We start from the raw sequence: 20,186 nt of genomic DNA on the forward strand, positions 1-20,186 counted from the left end.
AGTAGTACCTCCATATAATGCCCCTGTAGTAGTGCTCCCATATAGTGCCCCTGTAGTAATGCCCCTGTAGTGCCGCTTGTAAAAATAAATCCACTTACCGTAATGCTCCTGCTTCCGCCGCCGTCCTGTCCACCCGGCTGCTGCTCGGAACAATGGGAGAGACATCATAACGTCTCTCCCATAGTGCGCATGGAGAGAGCCAGAAGCTGGAGTTCAGAAGAGGCCTCCGGCTAATGCGGCGCTGCAGGGAAGGAGTCGGGCGCCCGCTGGTAATAATTTACCCCTGTTCCCTGAGCACTGCACTAGACGGTATGTTGTCCCATCCCACGGATCGGGCCGACCTATCGGACGCATCGTCTAGTCTAGTGTGTACTAGGGATGTGCAGGCTCGCATAGGTTCGAGTTTGCACGCTGAGTTCGGATTTTTCCCTCCCAAAAAACGGAACTCAGAAAGAGGCAAAACGTCATCTTGCATGGACGAACATCATCATTCCTGGACTTTCTCGAACCTATCCGAGCCTGCACATCCCTAGTGTGTACCAACTATGTGCGCCCCGGCTGCCGAACCACGGGTTCGTAACGCCGTACGTAAGCGACTCAGCTGCCTGGGGTGCCAATATCTAAGGTGCCACAAAAGCGCTGAAATAATGTCAGCCAGTGATTTTAATGCCCCGTTGCTCCCCCAGACTGATTTCTGGTAGCTGATATGAAGTGAAGCTTCTGGCTTTTGCTTCTCCATGTCATTGTTATGATGATAGTGTGGCTCTTAGGGCCAGCGCCATGCTCCCAACTAGGAAAATACCAGTGTCCATCTTAATCCAATTCTGGGGGCTAAAACGTGCAGGGATCTGCCAGTACTTTAAAAGGCCATGTACTTTAACTTTTTGGGGATTTTTTGTTGGCTAACAATCGTTGGGGTGTGATGTGGTCTCAGGGCCTGATTCAGACCCGCTCGCAAGCAGGTCGATGTTGGCCCAGTACGCATGCGCACGACGGAGCCGGCTCCGTTGTGCGCATGCGCGAGACCCGGATAGCGACGGGCAAACTGGCGCTCCAGGTCTCGTACCAAAGGGGGCGTGCTGTCGATGTTGAGTGACAGCATGCCCCCTTTGGTGGGAGTGCCAGGGGCGTGGCTGTCCAAACGGAGGCGTTCCCATGGGCACGCCTGCCATCTGGGGCCGGCCCCACTGACATCACAAGTGATGTCAGTGGGAGTGCTTTCGGCTCTGTTTGAGCCGAAAGCACTCTGGGGCTTGCGGCAACGAGACCCTACCACAAGGGTCTCATCGCAAGCCCGATGGTCTTGACCATCGCGGCCATCTTTCTGGCCGCTCGCTATAGCTGTGGGTGGTCACCCACAGCTATACGAGCGGCCAGTAGGCCGCTCTAAAAATCAAGAAGGACGGCCCTGATTCAGAGCGAGCGCTCTGTCAGAGCGTCCGGCTCTGAATCAGGGCCTCAGGTTCCATTCCCTGGACTCCATTGGAAAATCTTTAGTGGACCTGGGAAAAACTTTGGTACCCCTGTGTAAAGTGACCATGCTTAACGGCCCCATGTATCTGCCTGCCGTTTCCTTGATGCGACCAGAACCGCCGGTCGGAAATGCAGATTGGCAATCCATCGGGGAATCTGTTAAATTGTTCATGTTAAAAAACGCCAATTTGCTGATCACGATCATATTTTGGTCGCCACTAATACCGATATGCTGCCATCCTAGCAAAACCCTAACACACGTTTGATCCTTGGCCACCACACTACTTGACACCCCCCCAGCTTTACACACTACTCCGGGCGTGGATGAAAAGCTCCTGGTGCCGCACATGCCAGGAAAACAGCAAAGGCAGCACGGCAATATACACTGCACGTAATCCAACATGGTAGCTGCGACTATTCTTCGGCGTTTTAACAAGGGACCGGAGGGAAGCATTCTTCAAAGAAAGAGATGTACAGGAACACGAGGACATGCACTGAGACTGGAGGGAGGTAGGCTCAGAGGAAATATGAGGAAAAATGACTTCACAGAAAGGGTAGTGGATAAGTGGAATAGCCTCCCATCAGAGATGGTTGACGCTAATACGGTGGAACAATTTAAATACGCTTGGGATAGGCATAAGAATATCCTTAAGAGAGACGTAAGAAGCAAATAGGGTTGAAGTTGCCTAAAGGATACAAGAAAAGGGGCAGACTAGATGGGCCAAGTGGTTCTTATATGCTGTCAAATTCTATGTTTCTATGTCTCCTGCTGATGCAGACACTTCTCCGCTACCCGCCTCTGGATGGACTGTAAGCTGTGAGTACTCCAATTTCTTATGCAAACATGGTAAATGCAATAAAAGACACCATGGGGCCGCTGTTGCAGGAGCAAGCTACCATATTTGCCCAGGCTATAAAAGAATTGAAGAGTCAGGTGCAGCAGAGCACACATAGGGGCTTATGTAATAGGGTGCGAGCTTGTGCCACTGCGGGAATACATGCGAGTGTTCCTGTATTTTTAAAGCGGCACTCATTTCAAAGGCAAAACCATGCTGGTTTTGCCTTTACAATGCTTGCCGCTTTAAAAATAAGGGAACACTTGCATGTATTCCCACAGTGGCGCAAGCTCTATTACATAAGCCCCATAGAGTCTCTAATGCTGAACAGGATGCAGTCAGGAAGCCGACGGTCGAAATGGCGACCGCCGGCTTCCAGACTGTCTAATCCCGGCAGGGGTCTAATGACAGGCGTCGAAATCCCGACGCCTGTCATTTTACCTACACCGGGTGCCCGATGCCCGGCATACCGATCAAAGGTAAGCCGGGCGGCTGGTGCGGACAGCCTCGCGGGTGGAGGGTTAGGTTCGGGGCTCCCAGGGGGGACTTAGGGTCAGGCACCCCCCCGGGAGGGTTAGGCTGGGGTAAGGGGAGGCGGTTAGGGTTAGGCACACCCCCAGGAGACTTAGGTTTAGGCTGCGGGGAAGGGGGAGTTAGGTTTAGGCACCCCTAAGGGAGGGTTAGGTTAGTAAATACTTAAAATACTTACCTGTCGGGATTTGGACTGCCGGACGCATACCGATCCCTGCTGAACATAGGTCCGGTGAGGCTTTTCAATGGATTTCTGCATTGAAATCAGATACTGGTCATTTTACTGAGATTTGGAATAAGCTGGACCACTTGGAAAATAGATCCAGACGAAACAATCTTTGGAGTGTAGGCCTTCCTGAAACACTTAAAGGGCTAGCGCTATATGCGTTTTTTTTTGCAGTACTCTGCCTGAAATACTGGTGGTCAATGACTCATGTGATGGCATTGTGATTGAAAAACTGCAGAGTGGGACCTGTCCAGGATAGATCACGCACAAGACCTAGAGATGTTATCTTTAGATGCTTAAATTGTGTAGCTCGCTCCCTGCATATGCAAATCAAGCTCATGCCCAGCAAGGCAGGAGATCGCACGGCAAGGCATTAGCACGCCCACTATGTCTTGGCGAGCGAATACTTAGTGTATGCAGACACCAGCCATTCTTAAGACGCCCACTTGCGCACGTCATCTCCTGGAAGTGCTTGAAAACATTGGTACATCGAGGACCATCGGATGCGATCGTAGCGCTTAAGGTTGCCTATACCTTGCCGCAAGCACTATGATCACTACAAAGTGAAATCTCACCAAGTGACGTGTACTATGATGCTGCATTTTAATTATGCACGCCTCTGAAACGGTGTCGAGACACTCTGGCACGCCTGCGTTCGCACCAACACTCTCCCGTTTCCACTGGTCAGCCCTTGTCACCACCCACAAATGGCTTCTCCTGTCACTCACTCTCCTGGGCAGTCTGTGCGCAGCGAGCGAACACATCCCGATCTCTCGCACTGTTTCGAGCACGTGCATTGCAATGCATACGCATGCGCAGAAAGCAACTATCGGCCAGCTAAGAGCATTCACATCCTAGCGAGTGGGTCTGAATCAGCTCCTGTGCCCACAAGGACTCCAAATGGGTGGCTTCCAGAAAACATCGGCATATCTTGTGTGGAACGAAGTCAAACTTTTACATCTTGCACTCTGATTCCTTCTCCAGGGTGCTTTCTAGAGAAACAGAATCTATCAGCCTGTCCATCCATGCTCTAGTTTGGATGTTGTTGTAAACCACTGCAGATATAGGGTCATACAGGCAGTGGAGGTTCCTATCCTATTTGGCCCAGTCCCTTAAGTTTTGAAGCAAAGTAGAAACTTTCTGGCAAAATTCTAAACATGATAAATGAATATGATAATCCTCTTTTATTTCGGCAGGTTTCTTAGATGGTGATTCTTGGAGATATATTATTTCTTATTTTGGCCCACACCTGAAAAGAGTTCCTTCTCATATCAGGCACAGGGCCTGATTCAGAGCCGCTCGTAAGCGGCCGCTCGGTCGCTCTGAGCGATGTTCGCACATATGCGTATGGGTCGTAATGCGCATGCGCCAACCAGTCAGTGCGGTCGGAAAACGTGCTCGCAAAATTGCGAGTGCCTGCTAATTTGAGTGACAGGATAGACGTTTGTGGGTGGTAACAGGGGAAGGTGCTTGAAAACGGGGAGTGGAGATCCGAACGCAGGCGTGCCAAACGGTCAAAAAGGGCATTTTAAGGGTGTGCATAATTAACAAAGCAGCGTCATCGACCACGTCACTTGGTTGTTTCTTAGCCTGAACTGTTCGCATGATTGCGGTAGGAAAATCCAACCACAAGCACTGCGAGCAGTTCAGACGCCTTTCGATGTACTCGATTAATCTAATAAATAGCGGAGATGACGTATGATGCGAGCGGCCAGGGGGCGTCTTTACAAAATAGCGAGCGCATGTTTCGTTCGCTCGCTCAGGCATAGAGGCGTCAACAGACCGCAAAGAGCGAGCGCTCAATTTAAATAGCCGGCCCCTTTTTCTGAACGAGCGAGCGCAAATAGCGTCCGGCTCTGAATCAGGCCCACTGTCCCTTCTGCTATCAAGCATGCCCTTGTCTCCACAATTCTTGAAAAACCTACCATTGATCCTAACACTCTGAAACTACCGACCCATCTCTTACCACCGCCTTTCTTTCCTTTCACTCCCTCCTTGACCCGTTTCAATCTGGTTTCCGTTCTCGGCACTGAAACTGTCCTCTCGAAAGTTAGTAGTAACCTTCTTGCTGCCAAATCCAAGGGGCACTGCTCCATGCTCATTCTCCTCGACCTCTCTGCTGCTTTTGACACTGAGGACCACTCTCTCCTCCTACAAATTCTTCACTGCCTTGTTGTACATGATACTGCCCTCTCCTGGCTGTCCTCCTACCTCCCTGACCACTCCTTCTCTGTCTCCTCTCATTACTCCTCTCCCCTAACTTCCACTAACGGTAGGTGTCCCCCAAGGTTCTGTTCTTGGACTTCTCCCTCTCCTTCAAACCACACATTCAGTACCTTTCACAGTTCTGCTGTTTCCATCTAAAAAATATTTCCAGGATCAGACCCTTCCTCACCCTGGATGCTACTAAGACCCTCATCCACTCACTTGTCATCTCCAGATTAGACTACTGTAACCTCCTCCTATCTGGCCTCCCTGACTCCCATCCTCTCTCCATTAAAATCTGTCCTCAATGCTGCTTCTCGGCTCATCTTCCTTTTGAAATGATAAACATCTGCCTCCCATCTCCTAAAAGCCCTATACTGGCTCCCCTTCAGAATCCAATTCAAGATTCTCACACTCACAAAGCCCTCACCCAATCCACCTGATCTCATCTCCCTTCACACACCAGCCCGCCCCCTTCACTCCACAACTGCATGCCACCTCTCCTGCCGACTGATTACTTCCTCCCACTCCCGTTTCCGTGATTTTGTCCTTGCTGCTACCTACCACTGGAATTCTCCCCCTCTCTCCATCTACTAACCTTCAAACGGTCTTCCAAAAGACCCACTTCTTCATCAAAGCTTTTCAGCTCTTATTCTAACCCACTGCTGCATGATCCTTCCTCACTGTCTATCCCATCTGTGTCGCCACTGTCTGTTTGCCTTTCCCCTCTAGAATGTAAGCTCTCACGAGCAGGGCCCTCTTCCCTCATGTGGTTCTCCTCCCCTTAGTATAATTTACTCCTAACAGACAACACCATCACGACTAATGGTTTACATATTACATACTTTTTTTAAAACCTTTTATAAGAACATATATTTTAAAAAAAGACTGCTGAACCCTCTGTCAAATTCTCATTCTGGAATAATATCTCCCTTCCCAATTTATCTACTTCCTCAGCTACCACTTTAGCACCGATTTCTCCTACCGAGAAAGTGCATAAAGCCATTAAACCTTTGAAGCCTGGCAAAGTCCCAGGTCCAGATGGCCCTACTAGTGACTACTACAAATTGTTGTCGGTCAGGATTTAAGATACCTTAACCAATATTTTTTACTTTATTATGGAAAACAAGCTTCTTCCTAGCTACTTTAATTCGGCTATTATTAAAATTCTACTAAAAGCTTAAAGAAACCTTGAACTCCCGGGAGCTCCTCAATAAAGATTACAAACTCTTGACAAAAAATTCTAGCTGCCCGCCTGAAGGTAACATTACTTTCAATAATACAGCTATGGACAAGTATTGAGAATGACACAAGTATTGGTTTTCAAAAGTTTGCTGCTTCAGTGTTTTTAGACCTTTTTGTCAGATGTTACTATGGTATACTGAAGTAAAAGTACAAGCATTTCATGTCAAAGGCTTTTATTCACAATTACATTAAGTTTATGCAAAGAGTCAATATTTGCAGTGTTGACTCTTCTTTTTCAAGACCTCTGTAATTCGCCCTGGCATGTTGTCAATCAACTTCTGGGCCACATACTGACTGATGGCCGCCCATTCTTGCCTAATCAATGCTTGGAGTTTGTTAGGATTTGTGGGTTTTTGTTTGTACACCCGCCTCTTGAAGATTGACCACAAGTTCTCAATGGGATTAAGGTCTGGGGAGTTTCCTGGCTATGGACCCAAAATTTCGATGTTTTGTTCCACGAGCCACTTAGTTATCACTTTTGCCTTATGGCAAGGTGCTCCATCATGCTGGAAAAGGCATTGTTCGTCACCAAACTGTTCTTGGATGGTTGGGAGAAGTTGCTCTTGGAGGATGTTTTGGTACCATTCTTTATTCATGGCTGTGTTCTTACGCACAATTGTTAGTGAGCCCACTTCCTTGGCAGAGAAGCAACTCCACACATGAATGCTCTCAGGATACTTTACTGTTGGCGCTCTCAGGATACTTTACTGTTGGCATGACACAGGACTGATGGTAGCGCTCACCTTTCCTTCTCTGGACAAGCATTTTTCCAGATGCCCCAAACAATCTGAAAGTGGATTCATCAGAGAAAATAACTCTGCCCCAGTCCTCAGTAGTCCAATCCCTGTACCTTTTGCAGAATATCAGTCTGTCCCTGATGTTTTTCCTGGAGAGAAGTGACTTCTTTGCTGCCCTTCTTGACACCAGGCCATTTTCCAAAAGTCTTCGCCTCACAGTGCGTGAAGATGCACTCACACCTGCCTGCTGCCTTTCCTGAGCAAGCTCTGCACTGGTGGTGCCACGATCACGCAGTTGAATCAACTTTAGGAGATGGTCTTGGTGCTTGCTGGACGTACTTGGGTGCCCTGAAGCCTTCTTCACAACTATTGAACCTCTCTCTTTGAATTTCTTGCCTGTGAAGCCTTTTTTGTGCAAAGCAATGATGACTGCACGTGTTTCCTTGCAGGTAACCATGGTTAACAGAGGAAGAACAATGATTTCAAGCTCCACCCTCCTTTTAAAGCTTCCAGCCTGTTATTCTAATTCAATCAGCATGACAGAGTGATCTCCAGCCTTGTCCTCGTCAACACTCTTACCTGTGTAAAAGAGAAAATCACTGACAAGATGTCAGCTGGTCCTTTTTGTGGCAGGGCTGCAGTGGAAATGTTGTTTTTGGGATTAAGGGCCTGATTCAGACCACTCGCGAGCGCATAGTGGCCCTGATTCAGAGCCGGACGCTCTGACCAGAGCACTCGCTCTGAATCAGGGCCGTCCTATTTAAATTTGGAGCGGCCTTTTGGATGCTCGCATAGCTGTGGGTTACCACCCACAGCTTATGCGAGCGTCCATGATGATGGTCGCGATGGTCAAGACCATCGTGACCATCGGGCTTGCGACGAGACCCTGCGGTAGGGTCTCGCTGCCGCAAGCCCAGGAGTGATTTGGGCTCTATCAGAGCCAAAATCACTCCCACTGACATCATTAGTGATGTCAGTGGGGCCGGACCCAGACGGTAGGCGTTCCCATGGGAACGCCTCTGTCTGGCAGCCACGCCCCCGGCACGCCCACCAAAGGGGGCGTGCTGTCACTCACCATCGACAGCACGCCCCCTTTGGTGCGAGACCCGGAGCGACAGCTTGGCTGTCGCTATCCGGGTCTTGCGCATGCGCACGACGGAGCTCCCTCCGTCGTGCACATGCGCATTTGGGTACCATCGACCTGCTTGCGAGCGTCCTGCGCTCGCGAGCGGGTCTGAATGAGACCCAATGCTCGCAAGCGGGTCGATGGTTGGCCAGTGCGCACGTGCGGTGTCGCAATGCACGTGTGCAAGCCCCGGAGCGAGTGAGAACTTCACTGGCTCCGGGGCTCGCTACAAAACGGGGCGGCTGTCGAAGGAACGCCTGCCGTTTGTGGGCGGCCCTACTGACATCATTTGTGATGCCAATAGTGAACTTCCTGCTCTGTTAGAGCAGGAAGTTCACTCGGGCTTGCGGGAACCGAGACCCTACCACAAGGGTCTCGTCGCGATAATCACGACCATCGCCAGGCTGCTCACAAAAGCTGTGGGTGGTCATCCACAGCTATGCGAGCGGCCTGGAGGTGGATTTTTTTTAATAAAAATCCACCCTGATTCAGAGCGAGTGCTCGCAAATAGCGAGCGCCTATAAATCAGGCCCAAAGTTCATTGTCATGGCAAAAAGGGACTTTGCAATTAATTGCAATTCATCTGATCACTCGTCATGACATTATGGAGTATATACAAATTGCCATCATAAAAACTGAAGCAGCAGACTGTGTGAAAACTAATACTTGTGTCATTCTCAACTTTTGGCCATGGCTGTACATATGGACAGAACCGGATTTATCTGGCCACGTCATTCTGTGGCAATACTCATAAGCCTCTCTCAGCGCTGCAGTGGCTGTACTCCCTGGGTGACCCTAGTTCAAGAGTTCTTCTTTCTCGACATAGAAGGCATTCGACCTGATTTCCTGGGAACATCTTTTTGATACATTGACCCCTTTTGACTTCCTCCTAAAGGTTCCCACACACATAGAGATGTGCTTACGATCCGATATCGTGTATGATTTCCCCGTGAACTCTCATGGGAGCTCGCTTGCCGTCGTGTTCACGATTTTGGAACATTTTCACCCACTCTGTTTCACGATCTCACAATCTATCGGATTGTACGCATCGTGAGATCGGGCAACATAAATCGTGAGTTTAAAAAGAAAAAAAAAAAGTCTCTTGACAATTGGTGGTACATTTAAATAGTCATAACAATGGGAGGGGCTAGCTAGGGAGTATAAAAAGCAGGTGGCCTTTAAACTTTGTGCACATTCTGCTCTGCTACTAGATGAGGCTAGGTGTATTCCTGCCGAATCCTGTACATTGCTACTGCGCTCTTTGTATTTCGCTTGCCTTTTCCAAAGTTTATTCTACCTGCAAGTGTGTGCTTCCTGAATTCTGTACTGATGCATCCCTATCAGTATAGAGTGTTGGTTGCCGAAGCTGGGGTCCAGGACATTAGGAAGAGTGCCCAGCGAAGAAGGACGAGAGCATGCTGGACTAAGGAGTGGCTGCTACAAAGGGATACCCGCTCTCACATGTCCCTGCTGATGGAGATCAAGTAGAACAACCCGGAGGATTATCGTAACTACCTGCGCATGGATGACACCACCTCCCTGGAATTGCTGCATCTGGTGACCCCCCCCCCCCCCCCCCCACATCCAGAGACAGGAAACAAGGTGGTGGAGAGCAATCCCTGCTGAAGAGAGACTGGTGGCTACCCTGAGGTATCTGGCTACAGAAAGGTCATTTGAAGACCTGAAGTTTGGGACACTCATCTCACCTCAGTCCTTGGGCGTCATCATTCCGGAGACCTGCAAAGTGATCGTTAAACTGCTGCAGTACCAGTATTGCAAGGTAAGAAGAAAAACACACCACACATTTTTTTCTTGTTTAAAGAAAAAAATTGTTTTTTATTTGTTTTTAAATATTGTTTTAAGTTTTACTTTTTAACTGTGCCAATAAGGCAGAAAACTGTGCTGCATAGCAGCCATCTTGTGTAGACAACACTACATATTAGTAAAGGTTTTTTAAAACATTGGAACAATACAGAGCCACTGTGGCAAAAAAAACACTTGCACACTATGGGTCTCATTCAGACCCGCTCGCAAGCGCCTATGCGCTCACAAGCGGGTCGATGTTGAGGCCCCGCGCACGCGCAGCGGCCACACTGCGGGTGCGCAAGCAAGCTAGGGTAGTGCGGCCGGTGCCATCGCACAGGGCACCACTGGTCTGGGGGCGCTGTTTGGGCCTATCAAATTTCTGTTTGTTATCATTCTCACTTGTAGCTTCCTTTTATTTCATCCCCAGCATCTCCTGGCCTCCCCTATCTCTTCCCTGACCCTTCCCCATGAAGCCATGGCCCTTTTTTGGGGTGCATTATGTCCCTTTGAAAAATGAGGGGGGCGCCAATGCTCTTTCTGGCGTAGGGCACCAAAAAGTCTAGTTACGGCTCTGGGGGGAGTCATCTCTAACTAGGCTGGGGGGGCTGACATAGGTGTGTGGGGCAGGGGAATATAGCATTGGGTCAGCTATATTAGTGGAGTTGTGCAGGTTTTTGCTCATACACCTACTCAATATGTCATAATTTAGCCTGAGGTCATTTTTCTTTGTTTCCTCGTCCATATTCCTCATACTGCTGTTTACATGTGCCGTAAAGTTGTCTATAGCATCTGGAGGTTTTTGAAGGAGGCGTTCTGCATCCTTTAGAAATATGTCCTCCCGTTCAATATAAATCTCCTTTTTCCCCTGTTTTTTTTTTGTGGTGGTAGGGAAAAGGATGAGGGTCCGGGTGCAATGGATGTGGCCAGTTGGGTGTTATTCTCCACATCACTGTCCCCGAGCAGACTGAGGGGGTCATTCAGACCCGCTCGCGAGCAAAGGACGCTCGCAAGCGGGTCGATGTTGTGCGAATGCGCATGCGCACGACGGAGGGAGCTCCGTCGTGCGCATGCGCAAGACCCGGCGAGCGACGAGGAATACGTCGCTCGGGGTCTCGCACCAAAGGGGGCGTGCTGTCGATGGTGAGTGACAGCACGTCCCCTTTGGTGGGCGTGCCGGGGGCGTGGCTGCCAGACGGAGGCGTTCCCATGGGAACGCCTACCGCCTGAAGCCGGCCCCACTGACATCAGTAATGATGTCAGTGGGAGTGATTTTGGCTCTGATAGAGCCAAATCACTCCTGGGCTTGCGGCAGCGAGACCCTACCGCAGGGTCTCGTCGCAAGCCCGATGGTCGCGATGGTCTTGACCATCGCGACCATCTTTTTGGCCGCTCGCATATGCTGTGGGTGGTCACTGATTCAGAGCGAGTGCTCTGGTCAGAGTGTTTGGCTCTGAATCAGGCCCTGAGGTCCGGTGTGGAGGCCGAATCAGGGTCTTGGGTGGGAGTCTATATAGGAAACAAGTAAAAAAAAAAATATTATAGTCATGTTTTAACCCTTTTTTTACTATTTTTACAGTTTCCTAGCACTGTGGAGGAGTGGAAGAGCATTGCTGAACAGTTTGAACAACGTTGGAATTTCCCTAACTGCGGAGGAGCCATCGATGGAAAACACATCCGCATCAACCCACCTGCCAACACCGGATCACATTACTACAACTACAAAGGATTCTTCAGCATTGTTCTCATGGCAGTGGTGAATGCCAACTACGAATTTCTGTTTTTGTGGATGTCGGCAAAAATGGCCGTGCTTCGGATGGTGGGTCCCTCAAACAGACTGCTTTCTACCAGAGACTCACCAACAAAACCCTTAACTTGCCCTCACTGAACCAGACAAAGCATGGCCTAAATTAAGTTTTCGTCGCAGACGAGGCTTTTGCATTACATGAACATGTGATGAAGCCATTTGCACACAGGGGCCTGACCAGAGAGAAGAGGATCTACAACTACCGTCTATCCCTGGTATGGCGCATTGTAGAAAATGTGTTTGGAATACTGAGTAACCGCTTCAGCATTTTACACACCACCATCAACCTACGTGTGGAGAAGATAGACTGGGTTGTGATGTCGTGCTGTGTGCTGCATAACTTTCTGCGAAGAAAATCTACCCAACGAGGACCAGTCCCAGCTAGACCAGAAGATGTAGGACCTCCGGAGGACATTGGCCATTTGACATCTGTGTCTACGCCACCAAATACAACAACATCGACCGCACGTGCCAAAGAAGTGAGGGAGGAGTACATGGCCTATCTTAACGGACCAGGTGCGGTGTGGTGGCAGGAAGAATGTCTGTGAACTAAGGCCCTCATTCAGAGCCGTACGCTATTTGCGGTCCTTCGTTTAAAAACAAGGGGTGGCTATTCAAATGATCCGTACGCACATTGCAGTCTGTTCACGCCTCTAAGTCTGAACGAGCGAGCAAAAGATACGCTCGTTTATTTGTTAAAAACGCCCCCTGGCCGCACGCATCCTACGTCATGTCCGCTATTTATTAGATTAATCGAGTACATCGACCAGCGTATGAACTGCTCGCTATTCTTGTGGTTGGTGTTTGCTACCACAAATTTGCGTGCAGTTCGGGCTATAAAATAACCCAGTGACGTGGTCAATGACGCTGCTGTTTTAAATATACACACCCATAAAACGCCCGTTTTGACCTTTAAGCACGCCTGCGTTCGGATCTCCACTCCCCATTTTCAAGCACCTTCCCCTGTTACCACCCACATACGCCTCATTCTGTCACTCAAAATAGCCGGCACTCGCTATATAGCGTACAAAGGATTTTCGGCCGCACTGACTGGTTCGCGCATGCGTACTAAAAAGCGTACGCATGCGCAGATGTGCAAACATCGCTCGGAACGAGCGTACTGTTGTTAACGTGCGGCTCTGAATGAGGGCCTAAGTGACTATATTGGACATTTGGGATTGAACTACAAAACAATAAGGATTCGGTTTATTAACTGTGTCTCTACTTACCAAAACTACAGCAGACGGTCCAGTCACTTCTGCAACCTCCTCTTCTCCCTCTCGCTCAGCCATCAACACCAGAGACTGCCGTTGTGGCTGCTGATCGCTTAAGAAGGACATCTGTTTGTAGTACCACAGCGATGGTTCATACACATCATCGGTGCCTGCATCGGATCTTTTGAAGTCATCGACTTTCTTCTTCTCTTTAATGTACACTGTCCGGAGGTTTTGAATCTTGTGCCGGACAGTTTTGAGGTCTGCGTCAGCAATTAACCTTTTCGTATACTGTAACAACACCTGTAAAGCGGCCAATTTGTGGTTCTTGTATTGGCGAGAACTTATACGCCACAGACAATCTTTAGACTGCAGGATTTCTATGAATCCAGTCACGAAGTCACGTTCACTATCCATGGACATTTCTAGGAAGAAGAAAAAAAAAGGACATATAAATATTAGTGGATATAGGCCCTCATTCAGAGCCGCTCGTTAACAGCAGTACGCTCGTTGCGTTCCGATGTTGACTAACCGCGCATGCGTCGGTGTAACACTGCGCATGTGCGTACGGCAGATTGCAAGCTTTTTTTGACTCGTTCCTAAAATAGCGTACAGGAAGTGACATGTCAAATGTGATTGACAGAACAGGGCGTTTTAGGGTGTTGACGGGGGTGGAGATGGAAAAACGTAGGCGTGGCGAGGCGTTTTTGGGGCGTACATACATTAGCAGATGCGAGCGTAAAATGTGTTCAGACCTGGATTACTCGACCACATTGGCGATGGCCTTCTCCTCCGTCCCGGGACTCCACGATGTTGTTGCGATTAATCTCGGGAGGGCTGAAAAGCAATGTGTTGGATTGAAAACCGGCTTGGTATGTGTTTTGAAATCAGTTTTTGGGGATAGCACAAAACCGTACGCAGGTGGAACTCAGAGCTGCTAATGTCAGGATGACACAATCAATTTGCGTACATTTGTGGGGGGTTATTTTGCCCTCAATTTGGTGGTTAGGGCCTATTGTAACAATAATGTCATCATGTTTTAATTTTCGCACCATTTTATTTGTGCCTCTTGAATTTGCCTCGTTATATGAATTTTTAAACGTTCCTTAAAGAGCCCATTTTATTTTTTTATTTTTTTTATTTTATTTTTTTGGGGCCAGTTTTTGCCTTTTGGTCCAGGATTAAATGTAACCCATTTGTACAATAATTTCACAATCCAATGTCAGATTTTTTTGTTTCAATTTATTGCTCAAACAAAAAAAAATAAAAAAATATTGGGGACATCTTTTTTGGCCAAAGATATGTTCCAAAATCAAACAAATTGGCCCAACATAACTGTTGACATAAACATACAACAAAAAAATAAAAACATTTCAAGAAAGGAGAGGGAAGTTTTGACCAGAAAGGAATATGAGCCAAGCACAGAAGGATTGTGGGAAAAGTCACCATTGCTGTCACCGTTTTTTCACCCGTTTGGATGGGGGAGGGAGGGCGCCAGACCGGGTCCGGGATGTCATCGGGCTGGCCTGTCCAGAGGCAGATGTTGTGGCCTCTGGGCTAGGCACAGGGCTAGGCACATTTGGAGGATTGGCTGATGTTGTGCCAGAGGTGGAGGATCCTGATGTTCCGGCAGGAAGGGAGGTCGGCTCCACCATGTGCTGGCGAACGAGCTGCTCCAGGGCATTGGCGATGCGGATGTTGGCCCTGGTATTTTCCGCCAGGGCCTGACCAATGGTCACGTTGGCCGCAGCATTTTGCTCCAGGGCCTCAGCCACCCGTACCAGACTGGCGTCCATCCTCTGCAGAATCTCCGTATGGAAATCCGATTTGAAATTGAGTTCTGTGAGGAGGGACACTGCCTGCGAGGGGGATTGCCCTGGACTGGCTTCTGCAGGGTCCTCAGCCGGATGTACTGGTTCCTCCCCTGCCGAGCCAGCAGAAATTCGGCGGCCAAGGCTCCCCTCTGGAGCAGACTCATCCGCCTGTGTCTCTGTTAGGAAAAAAGAGAAAAGCCTCACATTAGAATCTACATATTGGCACAATAACATTTCAGAGTTGATGACATCAAAAGATTTACCTGGGACAACATGAGGAGCCGCAAAGTCTGGCATGTCCGTATCCATGTTGGACACGCCAAACACCTCCACAGGCTGCACACACCCCTGTGCCAGCTCTTCTAAATCCGTCAACTCCAATGACACAGGGGTGGGACCCCCACCTGTCCCCCTTGCATGCCTAGCCCTGTCCGCGAGTTTTTGCTTTAGGCGATATTTGAAGTCGCCCCATCTGTGGGAAAAAATGGAAGCCATTATCCTTTGGTTTAAAATGGTGTTTGTTTTTAGGGGGGGCAAGGGTTTACTTACCGCCGTTTGACATCCCGGGCTAGACGGACATAATCACCCACCCTATTGACAGCAACGGCTACCTCTTCCCACATTCTCCACTTCTGGCTTAGACTCATATTCCTGTCTGCCTGTGGCAGGATGTCCACACACTTCTGGATCAAAACCTCCATCTCCTTTCTTGTGAAATGTGGCTGCCTTTTTTTTTTGACCGCTTTGACCGGAATACTGGGCCCAGCAGCCTCTTCCATGTCATCCTCCTCACCTATTTGTGTAAATTTTCAGAATTCACAAAATCACAACTTGCCCAATCTTATGTTTCAAATTAATCATTGATACAAAATGCATGAAAGACTTACCGCCTGACTCTTGGGCATTGTTTCCCTGGTCTGTCGCCATGTCTGAGGTCCAAACAAGAAATACACCAGAATTTTAATGTGTTTTCGTGACGTATTTATACATGCGTCCTTATTTTGCGGCCGCATCATTGATTGTGCGTCCCTATGATCCCTCCTTAATTTGTGCGGGAAACGAAACACTATTTATGGCTTGGTGTGTCTCTAGTCGAGGTGGCGTTTTTGGATTGTTGGAGGTTATCTTGGCTGGAGTTTATTGATTGCGTATAAAGGAGTTGGCGGTTGGAGATTCTTTTGTTGGTTAGATTTGCGTTTTGATTTTCCGTTCGCTTTGTTGGTTTATATTTTTGGGACCTCGTTTCTTGTTTTGGTAAGTTTTGTGAAGTCTAACTTTTGATCAATTGTTGTTTCATTGTGTTTCTTCTATTTTTTAAATTTTGGATCCATAATTTCTTCTATTTTAGTTTTTGATTATTTTCGACCCAAAAGACCTTTTGATTTGGACTCTTATATATTTGCTCTTGGTAAGTCGATTTTTTAACTTGTATTTGCGAACTAATTAGCGCATTTTTACTACTTACTCTTGGGACTTGTATTTGCGAACTAATTAGCGCATTTTTACTACTTACTCTTGTGACTTGTATTTGCGAACTAATTAGCGCATTTTAAAATGCTTAATAATCATTTTAACTTTTTTGAGGTTTCCCTTTCGCTTTTTGTGCAAACATTTCAACCCATTTTGATGTACTGTGTGAAATGTCGTTTTGCTGTTTTGCCAAATGTGTGTTTCGCATATTTTAAGTTTGGTCTAGCACAAAATTTAGAAACAAAAATGCACAGAGTGAAATGTGTCAAATAATTTTTGTGTTTAATTCCAGTTTGGACGTATCATGACAATACCCCGGCATGTAAGCAGCAATGGATGGTATCATCAAGCTAAGTTGTTTTAATTTACTTTTGGGGTGGGTCAAAAGCCTTACATTGAAATCTTTGAATTTCAGGTAGATCTGGGTCGGATTGTTCTGGCCATGCTCCCGGAAGCCGACCAACCTCAATCTCGTCCCAGGCGTAGGCATCGTAGGTATGCAAGGCCCCAGATATTTCAAACACGTGTCACCCTTTTTGGAATGCCCGATGATGAGGTTTTAAGACGCTACCGTCTACCTCCCAAAATCATCATAGACACTCTCTCATTAATAGAAAGTGATCTTGAGCGGCAAATTGACAGTCCAACAGCAATACCACCACTTACGCAATTTATGGCGGTGTTACATTTCTGTGCCTCAGGATCGTTTCAAACAACGGTGGGAATAGTGGCGGGCATCTCCCAATCCTCCTTTTCCCGGATCCTGAGGGCAGTGATGGAGGCACTTTTCAAGCACCTCCATCATTTCATTCAAATGCCTTTGTATATGGGTGCCCTTAGTGTAGCCAAGGCCAATTTTTACCAAATAGCTGGCTTCCCACACATCATAGGGGTTGTGGATGGTACTCACATACCACTTCAGCCTCCAGCACGGCTGGAGGCCATATTTCGAAACAGGAAACACTATCACTCCCTGAATGTAATGGTGGTATGTGATGCCTCCCTCCAGATCCTGTCCCTGAATGCTAAATTACCTGGAAGTGCACATGACTCCTTCGTCATCCGGCAATCAGGGATATGGCACAAATTAAACAACCTACAAGCTGGTGATGCGTGGCTTCTGGGTAAGTGTAGACCTTTAGTACCTAACAATGTTAAGCTTGATACACAGTGTTCCTGATGTTGTCTATTCTTTTTCACAGGAGACAGTGGATATCCTTGCATGTCCTGGCTGCTCACTCCTTATTTGGCTCCCACACCAGGCCCACAAAGTGCGTATAATTCCGCACTTACAGCCACCAGGCAAGTGGTGGAGCGCTGTATCGGCCTTTTAAAAGGCCGATTCCGATGCCTCCACCGCTCTGGTGGTGAGCTCATGTATTTGCCGGATATGGTGTCGAAAATTGTGGTCCTGTGTGGGATATTTCACAACATTGCCATAAGGAGTGGTGTCCCAATGCAGCCAGAGGATGCCTTACCTGAGGATGGCCCCCCCGAGGTTGGTCGGAGGTCAGTATGTGGGGGGGCCATACGCGATGATGTGGTGGCCAGATTTTTTAGGTAAGTTTTTACAAAACAACAGTGTTTATACCTAATGTGTTTGGGTTTGTTTGCGAACCTCTAATTTTTTGTTGTTTTTTTCACCATCTTCTGTTTTATCACATAATCTTTGGCACTCCAACGCTCACTACTTCCTGCTACCCTTACCAAACCTGGATCTGGACATTTTGGGAATATATTATGGAACCCATATCGCAACGCCATGTTTGTGGAATCATGTTGGCATGGTCCTTCGTCAACCAGTTCTTGATTTGTTGTTTTTGGTTTGTTTTTGTTTGGTATGTGTTGTATTTGAGATTATCACTGTGTGTTTTTTTTGTGAGTGACCACTTTGATTTATCAGTTATGTTGTGAATAAATGTTTTTAGAGTGAAATGTTCTTCCTTTTTTTGGACGTTACCAGCAAGTGTAACCAGGTTCACACACGGTACATTTGACTAAGGGGTAATCCAGTACTGTCGCCAGTTGAGCTAAAATGAAATCTGTTTTCATGTTCAAAACCCACACCAAAAGGAAGCCTGTACAATCATTTGGCTTTGTAAGATTGGCCTAAGCAGCTTGCACACCAACTAGGAACCTGTAAAATGTAGAAATATCTAATTGACACTACACCCAAAAAGGGAAATGACATTGTGACTGTTATGTGGCTGTTTTACATACAAATACAAAACACAATCTTACTTTAAAAAAATGGAAATCCTTGCAGGAACAGTCTACTTATGTCAGGGTAAACAATCTTTGGGTTTCAAAAAACGAATTAGCCGGAACGTATGTTTGAAAAATACAATTTAATTGGAAACAAAACAACCAAAAAAATAACTATTGGCGAAGGATGCCAGACAGACGGTCAAGGGCCACGAGCACCCCAATTATATGTTGGCGCATCTGGGCCACACAGTCTTGGACTTCTTGACGACGCCTCTGTTCCTCTGTGGGTGAGAAAAGTGTGTGGATTAATACAACAATAGGGAAACCACATTAGGAATTTTAAAATACAACGAAATCACTCCCAAAAAAAAAAAAACCCAAAATCAAAAAATTTGGGGGCTGCAAAAAAAACAAGGCCTATGTACAAATTCCCCCAGGTGTGATATGTGTATGTTTAAATCAGCAGGAACAGGTAAAGGCAATCTGCTAAATCCACAAAAGTCGACCCAAAAACCCCGAATAAAGGAACGACACATGATTACATACAAACAGTTTGTGCTTTAAAAAAAGGCGAAAGAAAAACATACCGGTTGACAAAACGGCAGCTCCGGAAGTCCCACCATCGTCCTCCTCGGAGGACCCTCCATTCCCCAAAGATCGGGGCGGGGTTATTACGGACTCCGGGGAGGGGGTAATTGGAAGAGGGGTGGTTGGAGGAGAGGGGGAAGTGGGACGGAGGGGAAGGAGGCCCGACATTTCCGGGCGAGGGTCTTGGAAGGCTGGGGAGGAGTGGGGAATAGGGGAATTATTGGGGGTGGAGTGTTGGCTGGGGGTTGGGGAGAGTGGGCGTGACCGCCGTCTGGCCGGACGGTGACGGCGTAGTCTTGGCTGTCCCCCTAAAAGATGTCAAACAAATTGTGGTTAGTTTCAGCACAAATCCTGGCCAAAAAACAATTTAAAATCACCCCCCAACAACAAAAAACATGCAAATATGAGTAGAATGAATAATTATGAAATAGAGTGAAAACATGGCCATGCAAATATGAGTAGAATGAATAATTATGAAATAGAGGGAAAACATGGCCATGCAAATATGAGGAGAATGAATAATTATGAAATAGAGGGAAAACATGGCCATGCAAATATGAGGAGAATGAATAATTATGAAATAGAGGGAAAACATGGCCATGCAAATATGAGGAGAATGAATAATTATGAAATAGAGGGAAAACATGGCCATGCAAATATGAGGAGAATGAATAATTATGAAATAGAGGGAAAACATGGCCATGCAAATATGAGTAGAATGAATAATTATGAAATAGAGGGAAAACATGGCCATGCAAATATGAGGAGAATGAATAATTATGAAATAGAGGGAAAACATGGCCATGCAAATATGAGGAGAATGAATAATTATGAAATAGAGGGAAAACATGGCCATGCAAATATGAGGAGAATGAATAATTATGAAACAGAGGGAAAACATGG

This window comes from Taudactylus pleione, unplaced genomic scaffold (assembly GCF_031769625.1).
Source record: "Taudactylus pleione unplaced genomic scaffold, aTauple2 ptg000462l, whole genome shotgun sequence".
Classification (NCBI taxonomy): domain Eukaryota; kingdom Metazoa; phylum Chordata; class Amphibia; order Anura; family Myobatrachidae; genus Taudactylus; species Taudactylus pleione.